This window comes from Parasteatoda tepidariorum, chromosome 12 (assembly GCF_982258835.1).
Source record: "Parasteatoda tepidariorum strain Cologne lab strain chromosome 12, Ptep-v5.0, whole genome shotgun sequence".
NCBI lineage: Eukaryota > Metazoa > Arthropoda > Arachnida > Araneae > Theridiidae > Parasteatoda > Parasteatoda tepidariorum.
The window spans coordinates 35,786,002-35,806,944 of record NC_141766.1 but is presented as its reverse complement, the minus strand read 5'-3'; the positions used below and the strand labels follow the sequence as shown (position 1 = coordinate 35,806,944).

At 30.8% G+C, this 20,943-nt stretch overlaps 1 protein-coding gene across 1 annotated transcript in view; it reads right to left on the bottom strand.

The window, feature by feature from the left end:
* The window catches only part of LOC107445649 (protein Wnt-5a), a 139,129-nt gene that overhangs the window by 25,454 nt on the left and 92,732 nt on the right, over positions 1 to 20,943 (bottom strand). The window lies entirely within an intron of this gene.

Below are 20,943 nucleotides of genomic sequence, written 5' to 3'. Positions count from 1 at the left end.
TATTTTTTCTTTTATAAAATTAATTTTAAAATGATTTTGATCTCCACTATTCTTAAAAAAATTAAGTATATATATTAATAAGTATTACAATCAAGGTTGTCAGCTAAAACTTTTTCAATTACAGCGTATTTCTTTGCATACAATTGAAACTTAAATTCCATTTTACTACCACTGGGAAAAATCGTAATGGAGGGGATAAAAAGTTGGCAAGTATGTAAAAGCTGGCAGATGTGCCTAAGGCACTGTCCTGATACATCTGGACCGCTACGTGGTATTATTTCCAGGGATTTAACTGATCCGCTTTCCAAATTCTATTTTTATATATATTTAAGAATTGAATCTGTAGTGGTAAACAAGACAAACCAATCATATTCATAAATTAAACAAATTTTTTGACATATATTTGCTACCACTTTCTAATTTTTAATATATTTTCTACTACATAGCTCTTTTGTAAACGGGTTTACTTTCACCGTGGTCTGATCGGACTACCTGTAAAAAACCGTGGGGAGGCTTTCAGTTATAGGAGGCGTTGGTTAAATTCCCCTTGCTGTCAGTCTAACTGTGGGAGGTTCTCGTGGTCTTAACGTAAATGTGGCTTATTTCCATACAAAAATCCTCCACGAAGGCAAATTTCCCCCAAAAATTTAACCAGGAGTTCCCTTGTCATCTGAATTGGGTTCAAAATTACAAGGCTAGGGAGTTGAACAATAGTAGACGTATTATCGTAATTGGGTCTGCTGTTCAACTACTGCTATATAAAAAAATAAAAAAAAAATAGCGTAAATTATCTTTTACTTAACACATTGCTGGCCAAACGTTGGTGACCGGTCACGAGTTAACTCGTGTTTTCGTTAGCAGTGATCTCGTGATGACTATTTTAGAAAGTGGGCGTAATTTTCCTTACTTTTCAAGTTTTACTATTTAATTCTGTACCAATTTATTATAACTTTACGAAACTCGATATATTTTCAAAACTTGTGGTGAACCATTACACATAGGTGATTGTTAACTTTTTTTCATACGGCATTAAAATTTAGACTTTTTTAAAGTTTATTTATATATTTTTTACTTCCACATCTGCTTTCAAAACAATAGCAGGGCACATGGTGTAATTTTCAGAAAAGTTGCCGGTCAGCAGTGTGTTAAAACAGATTTTAATTCAGTTCACTCTTACAATGATTTTATAATATACATACCCTCCAACTGCTACGGAATTTCCGTAGTTTCAGAATTCTTCTTTTCAGACGGTAGCAAGATTAATGTCTTAATATTTAAAAAAAAATAATTTTAGCGTAACTTGTCCACTATTACTTATAAAAGTGCAGGCCATATGGCTAGATTCTTAAGTTCTGATGAAAGTTTTATGAGAGATCCATTTGCTTTAAAAATTTCTACTTTGGTTCGCTACCACTAGAAAGAATTATTTTCAAAATCCTCATAAGTTGGAGGGTATGTAATAATATAAAACAACTAAAAATAATTAGCTTGTTAAATTTGCCCAGAAAAAAATAGCATGTATATCTAGTTCAATTGAAAAGTTAAATTTCATGGAAGGAAATATTATTTACCCCTTTTCATTACACCAAATATTGATTGCAAATTTTAGTCAGGCAAAACATATGGAAGTGTGACCTGAGACATGACGAATTGCTCGACTTAGTAAACAAATATTTTCTAGCAGTAAAAAAACGAAATTTAAGTTATTTTTAGTTTAGTATTTTTCGACCACTACAAATCAGAAAGTCAAGGTATCATAAGGAATGAAACTTATTGTTTCTGTTATTATTTCGTTCTTGTTATGTTATTAGTTAGTGGTGTCACTTTTAAAGAGTGAATGTCATTGTTCAAATTCTGCGAATTTTTAAAAACTTTTTCAGAAAGCTGGGCAGATCGCAACCCTGAGTTCATTTTTAGTGAGCACTTAACGTATTTCAGTTCATTATTTTTTCGAGAATAGTAGTTGCTGAACATTTTAAAGCAATTAGTTTTACATTACTAGTGGTTTGCAACATTTGTTGAAAAAGTGTTACCAGACAGGCTACATTGCATCTGAAAAGGTTAAATAGAAATATTATTTTAGTAGAAATAATACTTTCAAAGAATCATTGTTTCAACGACATTATTATTTCATAAAAAACAGCATTTTAATGGTAATATTACTATTGTAGAAACATTATTTTAGTTGTAATATTATTTCAGAAAAACAACAGCCTTTCAGTTGTGATATTATTTCAGAAGAATGCATATTTCAGTGATAATGTGATTTCATGGGAAATACAGAGATGCCAACAGCTCCGGACAAGCCAAAATAATAAAAAAAAACTGTAAATAACTGCAAAGTTAATTTTGCAAATATTTGACTATTTTTGTTTGCTTTTTAAAGGTATAGCATGACATAAATACTATAAAAGTGGTGAAGTGCATAAGTCTACAAATTATTTAGATATAGTGGTGGATAAAAATCTACTAAATTGACTTTATTAAACCAAGAATCACAATTGATAAATTACCACTTTAAAGTATGTGTTTGCTGTCCGGAGCAAGTTAGCACCTCTGGAAATAATATTGAGTTATTTTTATTATTTTAGCGAAACGAGAAATTCAGTGGTAATATTATTTCAGAAGAAACAATATTTAAGTGGTAATAATATTTCAGAAAAACATTGTTTTAATGCTAATATCATTTCAGAACACAAATTATTCGAATTGCAATATTATCTCAGAGGAAATATTATTTCAGAAAAAAAACATTATTTTAATGGTAAGAAAAAAATCAGAAGAAATATTTCAGGGAAAATAATTTCTTTCTTGAAAACTCCTACTTTTTTTACTCTATTATTTAGATTTAGATAATTTGTCTAGTTTAGGTCTAAAAGTAGGACGCAAAAGAAGAAAAACAGGTAACCATACCATTTTATTTATGTCTGATTTTCGTGAAGATTAAAATAAGCTCTTATTCTTTCAATTAGAAACTATTTGTCATTTCTTACCATTCTCGGGTAAGAAACAGTCCTAAATAAATATTATAACAGTTAAGATATATATATATATATATATATATATATATATATATATATATATATATATATATATATATATATATATATATATATGCAATAAAACAAAAAGGATTTAAAAAAAAGAGAAAAACGAAGAAAATTAATAAGTTTTATTTAATGCGCATAAGCTGCAAGTATATAGAACTCATAAAATAAGTTAAAAATATAGAGAAAACGTAGAAAATAATAAAGATTAATGAAAAAAGAAGAAATATGAAATATTTAAAAAATATTTTTTAAAAAATTATTTTATACTTCTTCTTCTCTTTTTATTAAACTTTATTATTTTCCATGTTTTTTCTATAATGTAGCTAATATTATATATATATATATATTTGAAAGGACTGAGAGTATATATAGATATGCTTTTAGCTCTAGTCTATTTTTATGGGAGTTTTTTTATATTGTAATGTGTTTAACATGTTTTTACATGTTAAATTCCATTTTCCCCATTTTATTATTTTATTATTTTTATTCGTGTTGTTTAGGAGCAAATCAAAAGATGGAAAAGAATTTATTAATTCAAAAGAAAATTAATAAAGATATAATGTTTCTAGATTCTTACAAACTCCAATATATGCATAGTTTCTGGTTACATTTTTAAATTTGAATATTTTTCTTCAGTGTACTTTCAAAATTTTTAAAAGATTTTAGTATTAAAATTAAAATATCTCTCGAAGCTTTATTTAATTGTTCAAATATTTTATAATTTTAAATAAAATTTTATTAATAATATAATCCATATAAGTTTAAAAAATTTTAAAGGTTGTCCGTGAAATATAGGTTAAATTTTTTTCACTACACAAGCTGCCCCATTTCTTTTGTTTATCACATACTTACTAACGATATACGGGTTGGACAAAAATCTGGAAACACTTCTGTATAAACTCTATGTAAAGAATCTGACTTTCAGCAACAAATGGTTTGAAAGATTTCACTTCATTAACCCCTTGGGGACGGGTGATTCGGAAAAGCATTTGTACAAAATCAGAATCAAGTTGCAATTAAATAAAAAGCGGTAACTTAAATGTTGTCGTTGCTAATTTGACAGACTTACTTTGCTTTTTCTTTAATTATTGTTAGTTTAATCATATATATAATCAATGTTAGTTCAAAGTATAACTAAATAGTTTTATTTTGAACAAAGTAATGGTGAATTAAATAAATCAAACAATTATAACTCCTCCCACAAATAAACTGCTAAAGAATTACTTTGATTACCAGTTTTATCTTTTTATCCTGATTGATACAGTTTCATGCTGTCACGTATTTGTGACAGTCGGCGCGAAAGGGTTAAGTGATTGAAATGGTTTGAAAAAACTTCATTAAGCAACAATGAATAAAATGGGCAGGCCACGTTATCAGAATGGATGAAGAACGTACCACGAAAACTATTTTAAATGCCAGACCAGTAGGCAAACGAAAAAGAGACAGGCCGAATTTGAGATGGATAGATGGCCCTGAAAAAGACCCATTTGTCTTAAAAACTACAAACTGGAAAACGCTAGCAGGAAAAACGCTAGACTGGAAAAAACTTCTCGAGAAGGCCAAAGCAGGCCTGAAAACGAGACGGAAAAGAGAAAATACTGGTAGGAGATTTATTTCAATATTAGTCGGGAGGAGTTAATCTATTTTTAACAATAAACAATTCACTATAATTAATTTTATCTCGGCGAAGAAGCAATTCAATAAAAAAATTGTATCCGTTAAAAACAATTGGTAGTTATGGATTTTTATTATCCCCGAAAAAAATTAAAAAAGGAAATTTATTTGTTACCAGTTTTTACTCTTTTCCGTCTTGATATATATGAGCTTTCAACCCTGGGCTGCCGTGCTATTGATGACGGTTTGAAAGATTTCACATCGAAAAATTGTTAGTCCAATTGAAAAATCCTGCTCGAATCTTTCAGAAATGCAACATAGAAAGTTAAAAGCTTTTATTAACACAGAGAATTAAGAACTTTTTTCTTTATCAGTACCACTATCATTAACACGTTCAAGCCGGGTGTTGCGCCTGAAAGCGGGACGAAAAAGAGAAAATACTGGTAGAGGAACTATTTCAATATTAGATAATATTCAGGAGGAGTTAATCCATACCTGCCAACTCTTCCGGATTTTCCGGAAGATTTTATTTTCATATTTAAAGTGGTAGTAAATATATACTATTTTTTCTTTTATAATTTTAATTTTTAAATGATTTTGATCACCACTATTCTTACAAAAATTAAGCACATATATCAATATGCGTTACTATCATGGTTGTCAATTTAAGTTTTCTCAAATATAACGTATTTGTTTGCTTAAAATTGAGTTTTAATTCCATTTTAATACCACTTTGAAAAATTATAATGGTAAGGATTAAAAGTTGGCAGGTATGAGTTAATCTATTCTCAACAATAAAAATTCACTGTAAGGAAATTTATCACAGCGAAGAAGCAATTCAATATAAAAATTGCATCCGTTAAAAGCAATTGGTAGTTATGGATTTTTATTATTCCTGGAAAAAAACTAAAAAATGAAATTTATTGTTTCCAATTTTTACTCCGGTGCGCTGCCAAGATGAGACAATCTAGCGTGACCCACCGGTGGGTCACCCCGGCGTGAACGTGTTAAAAAGCATGCTTATATAAATATTGCAATCCTATAGAAGGGATTTATATAGAATGAATGGGACCCAGGCCTCTCAGACACGGAAACCACACAGCCGTCACCCAGAAGACGCGTGTGCAATCCCGCACACCAAGTGACCAATCCTACAGACCCACTGAGCCCTTCTGTCTAGGCTTGCTGCAAAGTAATTACAGAGGTTGGACAAATTATGGATACACTTCTATATCAATTCTATGCAAACAATATTTCTTTTAGCAGTAAATGTTTTGAAAAATTTTACTTGGAAAAGCCATTGGTGCAATTTGAAAAATCGTGCTTGAAGCTTTTAAAAAGGAGTTTTGCTTATCCATTCAAAATTGACATCTACCAAAATGAGTGTAGGAATTAAATAGCTTCTTTTAACTTTCGATACAGCTAAAAAAGTTACAATACATTCTTACATAAATAATGTAATTCTTACAGAATGGTTTCAAAATTGCCAGTATTAAAACTAGAAAAAAAGTTATTAACGTCCAACACTCATTTCGGTCCATTTGTATTTCGCACGGGTAAAAATGACATTTCTGAAAGCTTCAAGCATGATCTTTTTCATTGTGCCAGCAGTTTTGCAGTGTAAAATATTTCAACACATTTTCCACTAAAAAAAAGATTAGTTACATAGAATTAGTCTCAAGCTTCAAGTATGATCTTTCTGATTGTGCCAGCAGTTTCGCAGTGTAAAATTTTTCAACACATTTTCCACTAAAAGAAAGATTAGTTACATAGAATTAGCCTCAAGCTTCAAGCATGATCTTTCTGATTGTGCCAACAGTTTTGCAGTGCAAAAATTTTGAACACATTTTCTATTAAAAGAAAGATTAGTTACATAGAATAAGCCTCAAACTTCAAGAATGATATTTCTGATTGTGTCAGCAGCTTTGCAGTGTAAAATTTTTCAACACATTTTCTACTAAAAGAAAGATTAGTTACATAGAATTAGTATAAAAGTGTTTTCATCATTTTGTTTAACCTCTGTATTTGAGAGGAGGTGACTCAGGGGATGAGCGTTCGTCTACCAATGAGGTGAGCCCGGTTCGAATCCCAGTGACAGCTGGTCGATATGAATTCCGCATCCGGCTTGCATACTGTGCTGATGTAAAATATCCAAAATGATAGACGGATCATAGGTTAGAGTACCCTTGCCGACAGGCTAACCAACGCCTCCTAAAACTGAAAGCCTCCGCACGGTTTTTTATAGGTAGTCCGATCAGACCACTTTAAGGATATCCACTTTCCGAACGAGTCATTTAATACAAAATCTAGTTAACAAAATCTAGTTAAAATAAGAAAGTGGTAGCAAATATATGACTAAATTTGTTTCATTTATGAATTTTATTGGATTGCCTCATTCACTTGCATACCTGCCAACTCTTCCGGATTTTCCGGAATATTTTATTTTCATATTTAAAGTGGTAGCAATACCCAGGTTATTCCAATTAACTTTTTGAATTATAATGATAATTATAAATGAGTCTGACCACCACTAGATATAAATAATTACAATAAATATATAAAAGCATAATAATCCATGCTCAAGCAAATTTCAACGGAATCAGAATAAAAATATATTTTTGAATCGAATTGATTTTCGTTTATTGTTTTACAACCACTCTGAAAATCCATTCTCGGAAGGAGTGAAAGTTGGCAGGTATGCACTTGTCAACCACTACAGATTCAATTCTCATATATATATGGCAAATTTCTCTCAATTACTTCTATAAATGGTTTTGGGTTCAAGTGCACAACTGGCTCACTTTTTAAATAGTCTTCGCGGGCTGCTTATAAAAGACAGTGTGGAGGCTTTCTGATGTAGGAGGTGATGGGCTAACCGTGGGAGGTTCTCGTGGTCCTCGTCTCCATGTAACGCAAATGTGGGTTAGTTCCATGAAAAAAGAACTCCACGAAGGCAAATTTCTCCCAATACTTGATCCAATTTGTCTTCTAGATTGGGTTCAAAATTACAAGGCTACGGGGCTGAACATTAGTAGTCGTAAGCCCAAAAAAATTGGGACGGCTGTTCAATGACCGTTATAAATTTAAAAAAATAACCTCTGTATTTTTAAGTACACTATTTGAAACTTTGGAGTGCTTTGAACAATATTTTTTTTTTCAATTCGCTGCAATAGGGAATAGTTTAACCATAATTTCGAGAAAATAAATCCTCAGTGAAATTGATCGCATAATACTACGGGTGAACTGCAACGGAAGCAAAGTCCAATTTAGACACCCCATTAAGAATGTGGTGAGTTTGCACCGTATTATGGTTCACAGGACTGATGTTATGGCTTAAAAACTGCACTGATTTTTTGAAAGCTGCAGGCTTATTTAACACGCTGAGCGCCGAGTCAGCCATCGGTGGCTGACATTGGACTTTCCATTTAGGCTGCGTCAACCACCGGTGGCTGACAATGAAATTACATTTAGGCTGCGTCAGCCACCGGTGGCTGACACTGAAATTACATTTAGGCTGCGTCAGCCACCGGTGGCTGACACTGAAATTACATTTAGGCTGCGTCAGCCACCGGTGGCTGACACTGAAATTACATTTAGGCTGCGTCAGCTACCGGTGGCTGACACTGAAATTACATTTAGGCTGCGTCAACCACCGGTGACTGACACTAAAATTACATTTAGGCTGCGTCTGCCACAGCTTGCTGACACTGACCTTTCACATAGGCCGCGAAAAACAGCTGGCTGACAGCGTATAACATGATATAGAACTATAAAATTTACACTCTTTTATGGAATTGCAGAAAATTTATTCAAAATTTACTTAATTATTGTGATTCTTGGTTTAATAAATTCAATTTAGTAGATTTTTATCCACCACTATTTTTAAGCAATTCGTAGTCTTATATAATTCACCACTTTTTTCATATATGTCATGCTAAACCTTTCAAAACTAGCAAAATCAGTCTAATATTTGCAATTTTAGTTTGTAGTTAATTATTGTTTGGCCAGACGGGCAAACCATGTAAAATTAGCTTGGCGTTCAACGTGTTAAGCTATACTAAAATATTCTTTCTTTTTTTTTCAATAAATTAGTTTTCACTAATAAGAAATATTATAAAAATTAAAGCAAATAAATTTTAGCAGAACAACTTTATTTTATACCATAAAATATTCTGCACACAGACAAAAGTTAATAATTCAGTCACTGTGAAGAAAATTTATTTGAAAATATAACATACTAAAAAATGGAGACAGCAATCTCAGATTTAACAGACAGGACATTTATTGCAAGTTTTTGTTGACAACAAGCCTTAAACTTTATATACTTCTTACTGCTTCCTTATTGATGTAGCTAAAGAGTTGCCTTTATTTTTTAAATGTATGATTGCGGCTGTTTAAAAGAGAATTTTTTCTTTTACATTACGAAACACATAAATTTTTCTTATAAGAATGTCAACAAGTTGACAATTCTAAGTTCAATGCTCTAAGTAATGAGTATACATAATTTATGTATAAAAAAAGAACATTTGTCGTTGAGTAAATCATTTTAGTTTGAAATGCAACTACTGTATTTGCTTATAAAGTATTGAAATAAAAGGAAATAAGCTAAGCAATTAGCTTAGTTAAAGTTATGTAAAATTGCAAAATATGGGAAGAAAAGTAGTATGAATGTTTTAATTCTGAACGCAAACTTCAGGGAGATTTTTCACATAGTGAATGACAAGCTAAATCTTAACATTGGTAAAACTTCAGAAAGTGTATTATGAGTTTCTAACCAAGTTATCTAAACTAATGGGTTACAATTTCTGATCAATATAAATAGACAAATCTATAACAATCAAAACTCATAATTTTTAAATATTTATTCATCATTTAAAATAAGAAATATTACTTTAATTAAATTAATAAAAAATCTAATGTATTGATCTAGAATTAACGATAAGATAAATAGACAAACAAATACAAATTAAATTAAAACTCTTCTTTTTAATATTCATTCATGATTTAAAATAAAAAATATTAGTTCATTAATTAATTAGTTCTTTAATTAATTAATTAGAAATCTAAAAAATTGGGCCATAATCATTGATGAAGATAAATAGACAAATACAATAACAATCAAAACTCATACTTTTTTATATTCATTCATGATTTAAAAAAATTATTAGTTTAACTAATTAATAAGAAATCCGATCTATTGATCTATGATTATTGATGAAATAAATAGACAAACAAATACAAATAATTAAAACTCTTCTTTTTTATATTCATTCACGATTTAAAATTTAAAAAAAATATTTGTTTCATTAATTAATTAATAAGAAATCTAATCTATTGGGGCTATATTTGTTGATGTAGATAAATAGACAATACAAATTAATTTAAAACTATTTCCTTTTTATATTCATTCATGATTTAAAATGAAAAAATATTAGTCTCATTAATTAGATTCAGTGAGATTTTTCACATGGTAAGAGACGAGATAAAGCTTAACACTAATAAAACTTCAGGAAATTTCTTTTGAGTTTCTAACTAACAGGGATGTCTAAACTAATGGGCTACAATAACTGAAGATAATTGAACAAAAATTATATGAATCAAAATTAATATTTTTTCTCTTAATATTCATTCGTGATTTAAAAAAAATAGTTTGATTAATTAATTAATAAGAAATCTTAACTATAGGTCAACAATTATTGATAACGATAAATAGAAAATACAAATTAAATTAATAATTTTTATATTTATTCATTGTTTAACATAAATAATACTAGTCTCATTAATTAATCAATAAGAAATTTAAACTATTGGGCTACAAATATTGATCAAGATAAATAGACAATACAAATTAAATTAAAACTCTTTATATTCATTCATAGTTAAAAGTACAAAAATATTAGTCTTACTTTCTTTGTCTAAATAAAATATTAGTCTTAGAATAAATTTAAACTATTTGGCTATAATTATTAATGAAGATAATAGACAATATAAATTAAACGATAACTCTTTATATTATATCATAGTTTAAAATAAAATATATCAATCCAGCTAATTAACTACTAAGAAATCTAAGCTATTGAGCTGCAATATCCGATGAAGATAAATAGAAAAATACAAATTAAGTCAAAACTCTTTGTGATTTAATTTGTATTGATTCATGATTTTCATTGGTATTCATTCATGATTTAAAAAAAATATTAGTTTCAATAATTAACGAATAAAAAATCTAAACTATTGGGCTACAATTACTGAAGATAAATAAACAATACGAATTAAATTAAAACTCTTTATATTTATTCATAGTTTAAAAAATATTCATACTTAAAATATAATATTAGTCTCATTAATTAATTAATAGGAAATCTGAATTATTGAGCTACAACTACTGATGAAGATAAATGAACAAATATAAATTAAATAAAAACTCTTCCCATTTTATATTCATGAATGATTTAAAGTAGAAAAAAATTGCTAGTCTTGTTAATTAAGGAAAAATCCAAACTATTGGACTATAGTTATCGATGAAGATTAATAGACAAAGTCAAAATAGCATGCTGAAATAATTTGTTTATCTTACTTTTGTGACACTTTTTACATTTTTTTGAGCAGTCTACAGTTGACAGAATAAAATACATAGAATATTTTTTAATTTGCTGAAAATATAAAATTCACGCTAGTATTTTGAGATCTGCATTCCTTTACTAAGCTTAATATTTCAATTTCAATAATTTAAACTATAACTGTTTAAATTATTTAAACAATAAAACCGGGGAATTTTTTTTCTGTTGCTTGAGATTTCTGATCTCAAATCTACAATTGGTTTCTATCAACTACTTACTGTTTTTATGCAATTTAATAATATATTCCTAAGAGAATTTCTTAAAATTCACTTGATTGAATACTAAGCACCCCCATTTCTCTGCTACGTAGGAAGTTCTAAGAAGAAGGCCATTATAATCTCAAATTTATAATGCGATACGTTAAGGTGATATGTTTTTTGACTTACGTGTTATTTTCGAATGAGCAGGCAAATTCATACGTATACACTACCAGTCAAAAGTTTGCGAAAATTTTGAAATCTACAAAGAAAAGGTCTAAATTCAAATGTTCATAGAACTGCGAAAAATCTTTCAAATTGCGTGAAAATTTGATATGTTCTAAAGTGAACCCTCTACAGTTAGCTACATATGATCAAATTGCAATACTTTGTTTCTTGCGAACTAAATCCAGCTCTTCACCATGGGTTGTTTCCATGGTGAAAAAATTTGTTAAGTTTAAACACTTGCCAAACTTGCAAAAATTTTTTTTTGTACTTTCTGTTAATAGAAAATAGTTATTTGAATCATTCTACGTAAGCCCTCAAAATTTCAGATCGATTTGACTTTTTCTGACGAAGTTATAGAATTTTGAAAAACATGCATACTTTTCTCGATTTTTGAGCATTCCACATATGCAGTCTTTTAGTCTATACATCTTCTACCAAAGAACTTTTTAATTTTAATGTTTTCTGTATTTTCAAATAATTAATATTTATTATAAAACAAATATTCTTATTCATTATTGTAATTATTAGTGTTTATATTTATTGCTTATATGTATTAGTTTTGTTGAGATATTTTTACTTTACATTAAATAAAAAGTTATAACAATAATTACATAAATAATTCTAAAAAAATAATAACAATAGTATAAAAAATTTGCATTTTTACGAAACTATTTTATTTACAACAGGTCAAATATTTGACATATTTTTATTCGTATTTTGCAATTAAATAAATTAACATTTAAATCTTAGATTCCCCGAACCATCCACCTTTTGCTTTTATTACAGCCTTACATATGCGTGGTATTCGTTAAAACAAACCATTAATCACTTCAATTGATATAGAGCTCCATTCCTGCTGTAAAATGTCCCATAACTGATTTCGATTTGAAATATCAGAGCATCGAATTTGTCAATCCAAATGATCCCATAAAAGTTCAATCGGGTCACAATCAGGACTCTGAGCTGGCCACGTCATAATTTTCAATTGGCCTTCGTTTTCTTTTTTTTTTTTTTAAATAATTTTTGCAGAATTTTGACGTGTGCTTGGGATCATTGTCTTGCTGAAATACAAAATTTGGACCGACAACTTTTTCACCCGAGGGAATAGCATGACGCTGCAAAATAGAATGGTACTTTTTTTGGTTCATTATTCCATCCATTTTAATTAAATCTCCTACATTATCGTTTCCAAAACATCCCCAAACCATTATGCCACCCCCTCCCTGTTTAACCATTGGTCGAATGCAATTTGGTTGCATTCGTTCTCTTTCACGACGCCTTACAAACCACTTTTCCAATCTGCGATTGACCAATGCTGATGTTTGCGAGCCCATTCTAATCGTAGCATTTTATTTTTGGGTCTAAGAAGAGGCTTCTTTGCTGCGACACGTCCGAATAAGCCAGCTTTACGCAAACGCCGTTTTATTGTTGAAGTTGAAACTTTTTCTGCACCAGGGAATAATTTACGCTTCAGTTGTGCACTCAGTTATTTGTTTAAATTATTTATATGAAGTGAACGAAAAATTCTTTGAGTTCAAATTTTTAAAACAATAATTCGTCGCCTTTGCTACCAATTAAAAAATATTTTCAGAATCTTAGGAAATTCTATGGTAACAGGAAGGTATGCTTACTTACGTTCTGATTAAACTAAACATTTGGTTGTAAAGTTTTTAAATCGAAGTGGCAACAGTTTAGAAAACTGCAAAATGTGGTGACAAATGTTTTTTAAGGTTATCGTAAATTTAATGTTCTTTAGTCTCACGTCAAATTTTAAGAATTCATTTGGTTAGCTGCATTTCAATTTGCAAATAATTTTGGTCAGTAGTTTTTAGTTAAAACCTAAAATTAAAAACATACTCAGAAACTCACTGCTTTACCTATCCAATTAAAAAAAAATAATCCTGATCTAATAATTTCAAAGAGACAAGGTAAAGCGGTGAGTTTTCAAGCACACTTTTAGAAACAATACAACCAGTTTTGTCATTTGTTTTTCTAAATCGCGGACAAGCCAATAACTTTGGACAATCTCGAACTTTACATACTATATGTTATTTGAGGTAAAAATTTTTTTCGTCGTCAGCTCACACGATTATATCCGCAAAAATGAGTGCTTTCTAACATTGTACTAATATTGTTGGAGCAAAATATATCAATACAATAGTATGAGGTGCAACAAAAAAGAACTGAAATGAAAATAAAACATTTTAAGCAAAAAATGGAAAATAAAAATTCCAGAAAAAAAACAGAATAAAACACAAAATGCAACATATAAAGCGAGTAGAGAATTCAAATGTATCTTCTTTAATCTGTTAATCTCTCTTTCCTTTTATTCTTTATTGTAATTATATATATATGTATATATATATAATATAAATGGTAATATATATATATTTAAAAAATTTTTTAAGCTTTTATTTAGGCGCTGCTAAGAAGTATAAGGAATTAAATTTGATAGTATTACATCCTTTATTAGTTTTTTTTATCTTTAATTCTTTTCTTTTTCTTAAGGTCCTGTATCTATTGTTAAAAAGAAGGCTTTGGACCTGTAGTTTGAAATGGACTTGGTAGATATATCTGCAAGATAGCTATTTTTTTTCTTCCTTACTTATACATTTCAATTCTTAGAAAAAGGAGCCATAATTCATATCTATAATTGATTATGACATAATTTGTTTTCTGCGGTTTTACTTCGAAACCTCAATTAGAATTGAGGAGTAAACAGAATTCTGAAAGTAAATATTAACTTCGTTTCTCTTCTTGTAAAGCATTTAACTTATTGATAGTGCTTCCAAAAGTCCTTCAAAACTTTTATACTGGACGCAAAATTTATACTATAAAATAAAATCCTTATTTTTAAAAAATTATCATAGATAAATAATTTTTCTTGTTCACAGATAAAAGTGTGGAAACTTAATGCATGTATAGCTTTCTGATGCATGATAGAATTGAATTGAATATAGGTTTACAAGTTCCAGGAAGACCAAACCAACGCCTCCTATAACTGAAAGCCTCCATACATTTTTTTTACAGGTAGTCCGATCAGACCACTGTGAAAGCAAACCAGTTCACGAAAGAGCCACTTAATCTAACAGAAGGAAGAAAATGGTAGAAAATATATGTCTAAAAATTTGTTTAATTTAAGAGCATTTTTGTTTTGTCTTATTTACTTGTCAACTATTAAAGATTCAATTCTCAAATATATTTGATAAATTTCTCTCAATTACTTTAAAAATAGAATCTGGGTTCATGCGCACAACTGGTTCATTTTTTTAAATAGTGTGACCAGACTTCTTATGAGAAACCGTGTGGAGGCTTTCTGATGTAGGAGCTGATGGCCGATACTTAATAGATGATTATTATGCATTTGAGTATTTTTGTCGGAAACTTGAGAGCTCTGATAGAGGTGTCAATTATCGCATTTTGGTATAATGTCTTTTTTTTTCAATGAACTAAAAAGTGTTAACTATAATTTTTTAACATTCGTTTTTCGAAATTAAAACCCTTTCGTGTCCGCCCTAATATTTCATTTAACTAAATATCTTTTTATCGATTAGAAAATGTTTCATTTAAAACTAAAGGTGGTAACTAATAACAGAAAATATCCACTTCATTTAACCTGTTAGTACCCAGCGTTATATTTATAGGACAGTTTCCTTTTTCAAAAACATATAATGTGATAGGACAATTGGTACAATTTTGTCTTTTATCCAGGAGAATTAAAAGTTTCCCTTCCACCATAATTTATTAGTGATTTAAGTTTCTATCACTAAATGTATAACTATAAGGTGCAGGGACATTTCAAACTGAAATGGTTACAAATAGTTGATATTAGCCACTTAGTTGAATAACATATTATACCACTTTTTTCATAAAACCACTTTTTGAGCCACTTCAATATAAAAAGTCGGGATAAAACGGGTTAAGTACAGATATCCCACTGTTTCATTTCTCTTCCTCGGCAGAGAACATGTTAAAAGGCATTTTGAGTTTCTCAGAAGCAAATTTTTAAGCTGCGTCTAATAAAATATTAAAATACAGTATCCAATGAATGCTTAAACAGTATTTCAATAATTAGGAAACAAATTAAATGTTAAAGAAAAAGAGCAACAAAACTAAATTTTTTTCAAATTTTTGCAAACCAAAACATTTGCAAACGAAACGCATCTAGACATTAACCAATTTTTGCCTAGTGCTCTCTTAAAAGGAAGTTAATTCTTTTTAATCGAAGAAGAAACTAGTAGCTCAAATGCTTCATAATTAGGATTTAAATTTCAAGAAATATGATAATCTGGTCGACTTTTCTTCTTCCTAATAAAAGAAGAGAGTAGTAGCTCAAGTGCTTCATAATCAGAATTTAAATTTCTAGAAATAAGAAAATCTTTCCTACTTTAAAATTTTTTTAATATAAATATTTACATTTGAATCAGTAGTCAAAGCACAAAGCTGTTCTTAAAATACATGGTTAAAATATGTATGTATACTTTCTAATAACTAAGGAATTTGAGCAGCTTCAGAAAATATTTTTTTAATGAGAGCAAAGGTAATGTATTACTATTCGTATAATTTAGAATTAATGACATTTTGTAAACCACAACATATTGAAACACGATTTTAATTTTCAAGATTGTAATAAACAAACGACATTTTATTTAAACAAATACATAAAAGATCAGGAAGACAGAAAGTCATGCTTTTAAGTTCTGATAAATGCATTATGAAAAATTTCTGCTTTAGTTCACTACCACTAGAAAAAAAAAAATTCCTATTACTCTCCATTAATGGAAGGTATTTTTGAGCTGCCATTTTTTCTTTTTCTACAAGTTTCTGCTGTAGCCCTCTGTAAAACCTTGTTCTCTTTAGTGCACAAAAGAGGTGATTCTCTGAATAATGTCTGATCGAATGATCGGATCTTCGAACCTGGGTCACTTCATTGGGAGACAAACACTCTATTCTCTGAAAAAGACTGCATGATTCTTTCTTGTCTGTTCATCCTACCCATCATGTATTTTTCTATTTTTAATTGGTTCTTTGTGGTCAGCGGTCTATGTGTTAGCTGTTAACAGGATTCAAGCACTTTTCTTAAGTAAATGAAAATAAAGGAAGCAGCTTGCTTCAAGATAGAGCGTTCGCCTTCCAATGAGGTGAAGCGGGTTCGAATCCCACGGATGGCTGGTCGATACGAATTTCGCATCTGGCTTGCACCGACCACAGTGCTGACGTGAAATATCTTCAGTGGTAGACGGATCATGGGTTAGAGTCCCCTTGCACTCAGGCTAACCGTAGGAGTCTCTCGTGGTCTTCCTCTCCATGTAACGCAAATGCGGGTTAGTTCCATGAAAAAGTCCTCCACGAAGGCGAATTTCACCCAATACGTGATCCAGGAGTTCCTTTGTCTTCTGAACTAGGTTCAAAATTGCAAGGCTATGGAGTTGAACATTAGTAGTCGTAAACCCAAAATTGGGTCGGCTGTTCAACGACGGTTATAAAAAAAATAAAACTATGTGTGGCCGGGATAGCCTGGTTGGTAGGGCACTGGGACCATGTCCAAGAGCTTGTGGGTTCGATCCCAGGCCGGTTGAAGTTCACTGAATCACATTTTATGGCCTGGTCAAAGAAATCTGCTTTCAATTTATGGATATATTGTGATGAAGTCGGGATCTTGAGGTCTTTTTGAATATTTGTGTTTCTGATAAACCATCTGGCACGGTCGATTTTTATAAGTATCTTGCTCTGGCATTGATTGAGTTTTTTCATGAGATGTTCCGGCATGGTTGTCCAGGCAGTTGAGGCATATGCGAGAATCTGTCTGATCATTGATGTATATAGCAGTGTTCTTAGTTTTAATGAAACATTCTGGTTGTAGATGAGTGGTGGTATTATTATTGTTGCTGCATTTGCTTTGTCTATTATATATTTGATATGGTTATTCCAGGTGAGTTTGCTGTTTATTATAAGGCCGAGGTAGTCTGCTTTCTTGACTATTGGTATTTGAATATTGAACATTTTTGGTTTGCATTGGGGTAGTATTTTCATTCTTCTTTTCTGTATGATTATGATTTGATATTTGTACGCATTTACGGCTGTTTTCCATTTAATTTATCAGTCTTCTATTTTACGTATTTGATCCTGTAGTTTCCGCAATGCTATATTTGGATTTCTTGATTTGATGATGATTCCTGTGCCGTCTGCATAAAAAGCTATAATACTATTGTAATCTGTTCTATTAATTGGAAAATCATAAGTGTAAAAAATATATAGAATCGACCTGATCCGCGATGGCTCAGGGGATAGAGAGTTCGCTTTGCAATGCGGCGAACCGGGTTCGAATCCCAGTCGATACGAATTCCGCATCCGGCTGGCACCGACCACAGTGCTGACGTGAAATATCCTCAGTGGTAGACGGATCATGTGTTAGAGTTCCCTTGCAGTCAGGCTAACCGTGGGAGGTTCTCGTGGTCTTCTTCTCTATGTAACGCAAATGCGGGTTAGCTCCATCAGTAAGTCCTCCGCGAAGACAAGTTTCTCCCAATACTCGATCCAGGAGCTCCCTTGTCTTCTGGATTGGGTTCAAAATTACAAGGCTACGGAGTTGAACATTAGTTGTCGTAAGCCCATAAAATTGGGTCGATTGTTCAACGACGGTAATAATATAAAATAAAAAGTATGCTGCCCTGAGATACTCCATGTGTGATATTTCCTTTTGATGATTTGCAGTTTTGAACGGAACTTGGAAGGTTCTGTTTGAAATTTAGGAGGAAAGTAATTTGATGAGACCAGGGGGAAAGTTAAGTTGCATTAATTTAAATATTGTACCAGTATGCCAGACTTTATATAATGCTTTTGAGAAGTCTATCGTTGAAAACGCTAGTGTTTCCTTGTTGATTAGAGCTCTGCCTGTATAGCCTCTTATGGGAAGTAGTTGTTTTGTGGTTTCCAGTCTTTGTCTGTATCCGAACTGCTTATCGGGGAGGGCTGTAAGTATTGGCTTGATTCTATTGATATGATCTTTTCGTATATTTTTCTTAGTATGTTCAAAACGCTGATTGGTCTGTAACGCTCAGGGCAGCTTGGATTTTTCTTTTTCTTTAAAGATAGACCGACTTATGCGTTTTTCCAGGTTTGAGGATAATAATTTAAAGCAAAGGCAGCTATTAATAACATGCATTATTTTCTGTATATAATTGGGAGGTAGCAGTTTAATCATGATTTACCACAGCGAGAAAAACATCCGCAAGAGCCACTCTCGGAAACGAGAAAAAACTGGTAGTAAAATCATTTTCATTTCTAGCATATTAACGATAGGCGTAATAAATACCTAGCTATTAAGATTTATTTTAGTTCATGCACTGCTCAAAACAATTAAAGGACATTGTGGGTTGATCTTGCACCTAGAGAATTGTTTGAATGATTGATACATTATCAACAAACGTAGTATGTTCTATGAGAGTAAAATGACATTTGTTTGGCAGAAAAAAAATGCGTTTTATTGCGCATTTGGGTACAAAAACATCTTTGGCCTGCATTTCCAGTCTCCAAAAAAACTGTTCCAGATCATGGAAATCACGCTTTGTGAAACTCCAATAGCTTCTGCCACTTCGGTTTGTGCTTGGCCATCACCTCCTACATCAAAAAGCCTCCACACGGTCTTTTATAAGTAGTCCGCGCAGACCGTTTAAAAGGTGAACCAGTTGTGCGCATGAACCCAAAACCTTTTATAAAAGTAATTGAGAGAAATTTATCATAGATATTTGATAATTGAATCTGTAGTGGTTAACAAGTGAATGAGGCAAACCTATAATATTCATAAATAAAACAAATTTTTAGTCATATATTTGCTACCACTTTCTTATTTAAACTAGATTTTATATTAAGTGACTCGTTCGGAAAGTGGATATCCTTCACAGTGGTCTGATCGGACTACCTACAAAAAACCGTGTGGAGGCTTGGCCCCCCTCTAAACGGTCAACAACTCTCCAAGCTTCTGATTTGGTTACATGACCTCGTTGAGATATAGCACTCATAGAAACAACGCTCTTACTGAATGTCGATCATTCTTTCCCGATTTGCCTTACATTAAGTTAAAAGCCAAATCTTCGCTACCGCTAAAACGAGGCTTTTGAGTTTGGCTTCGACGTCAAACTCAAAGTTTGCATACTTCGAAGTATGAAAAATTTGCATTTGTGACTATCTTCTTCCATTTATGCGAAAGAAAGAAAGAAATTGCTTATACCGTTATTTTATACAAGACTCGCAATATCCTTTAACTCCTTGGTGATTCAGAAAAGCATTCGTACAAAATCAGAATCAAGTTGTAATTAAATAAAAAACGGTAACTTATATGTAGTCGTTGCTAATTTGACAGACTTACTTTGCTTTTACTTTAATTATTGTTAGTTTAATCATATATATAATCAAAGTTAATTCAAAGTATAACTAAATAGTTTTATTTTGAACAAAGTAATGGCGAATTAAATAAATCAAACGATTATAACTCCGCCCACAAATGAACTGCTAAAGAAATACTTTGATTACCAGTTTTATCTTTTTACCCTGATTGATACGGTTTTATGCTGGCACGTATTTGTGACAGTCGGCGCGAAAGGGTTAATTGCTTTGAGCTGCGTCTGACCATAAAAATAAAATTGCTTTTGTGCTTAATTTGACTTATAAATCATTAACTCATTAATTACGTATATCCCCTCTACAAACAAGTTTCTTTGTAGCATATTCCTTTAAAAAATGAAATCTTTAATTGAATACGTTAAATAACACTCAAAATGTTTCATTGTTTTAAACTTTTGGAATTTATTTAATTAATTTTAAATTTTTTTTTAGATTTTTATCCTTCTTATATCAGTCAATTATTATTTAATTTCTTGTCAATCAACTCTCTCTAAGCACTGAACATACTGACACTTTGCAATACAATACAACATACAAAAACCAATCTTTTAACCGGTTATTTCATGCTTACAGTTTTACCGGATATGGCATGTTTACACCTGCTCCAGGAACGATTCGAATTCTTCATTCCAACGACACAATTTAAAAGTGCCATAAAAAAGAAATGGGTAGAATTTAGAAGAATGGAGCACATTGCTCAGTAAAGTACAGAGGACAACATGACGTATGCGAAAAACTAAAGAGGCAGAATATTAGAGCTCAAAAATTTTATTTTTTATTTCAGTACAAGTATTCTTTTCACCAATCGTAAGAGGTGTCAATAATGGCAAT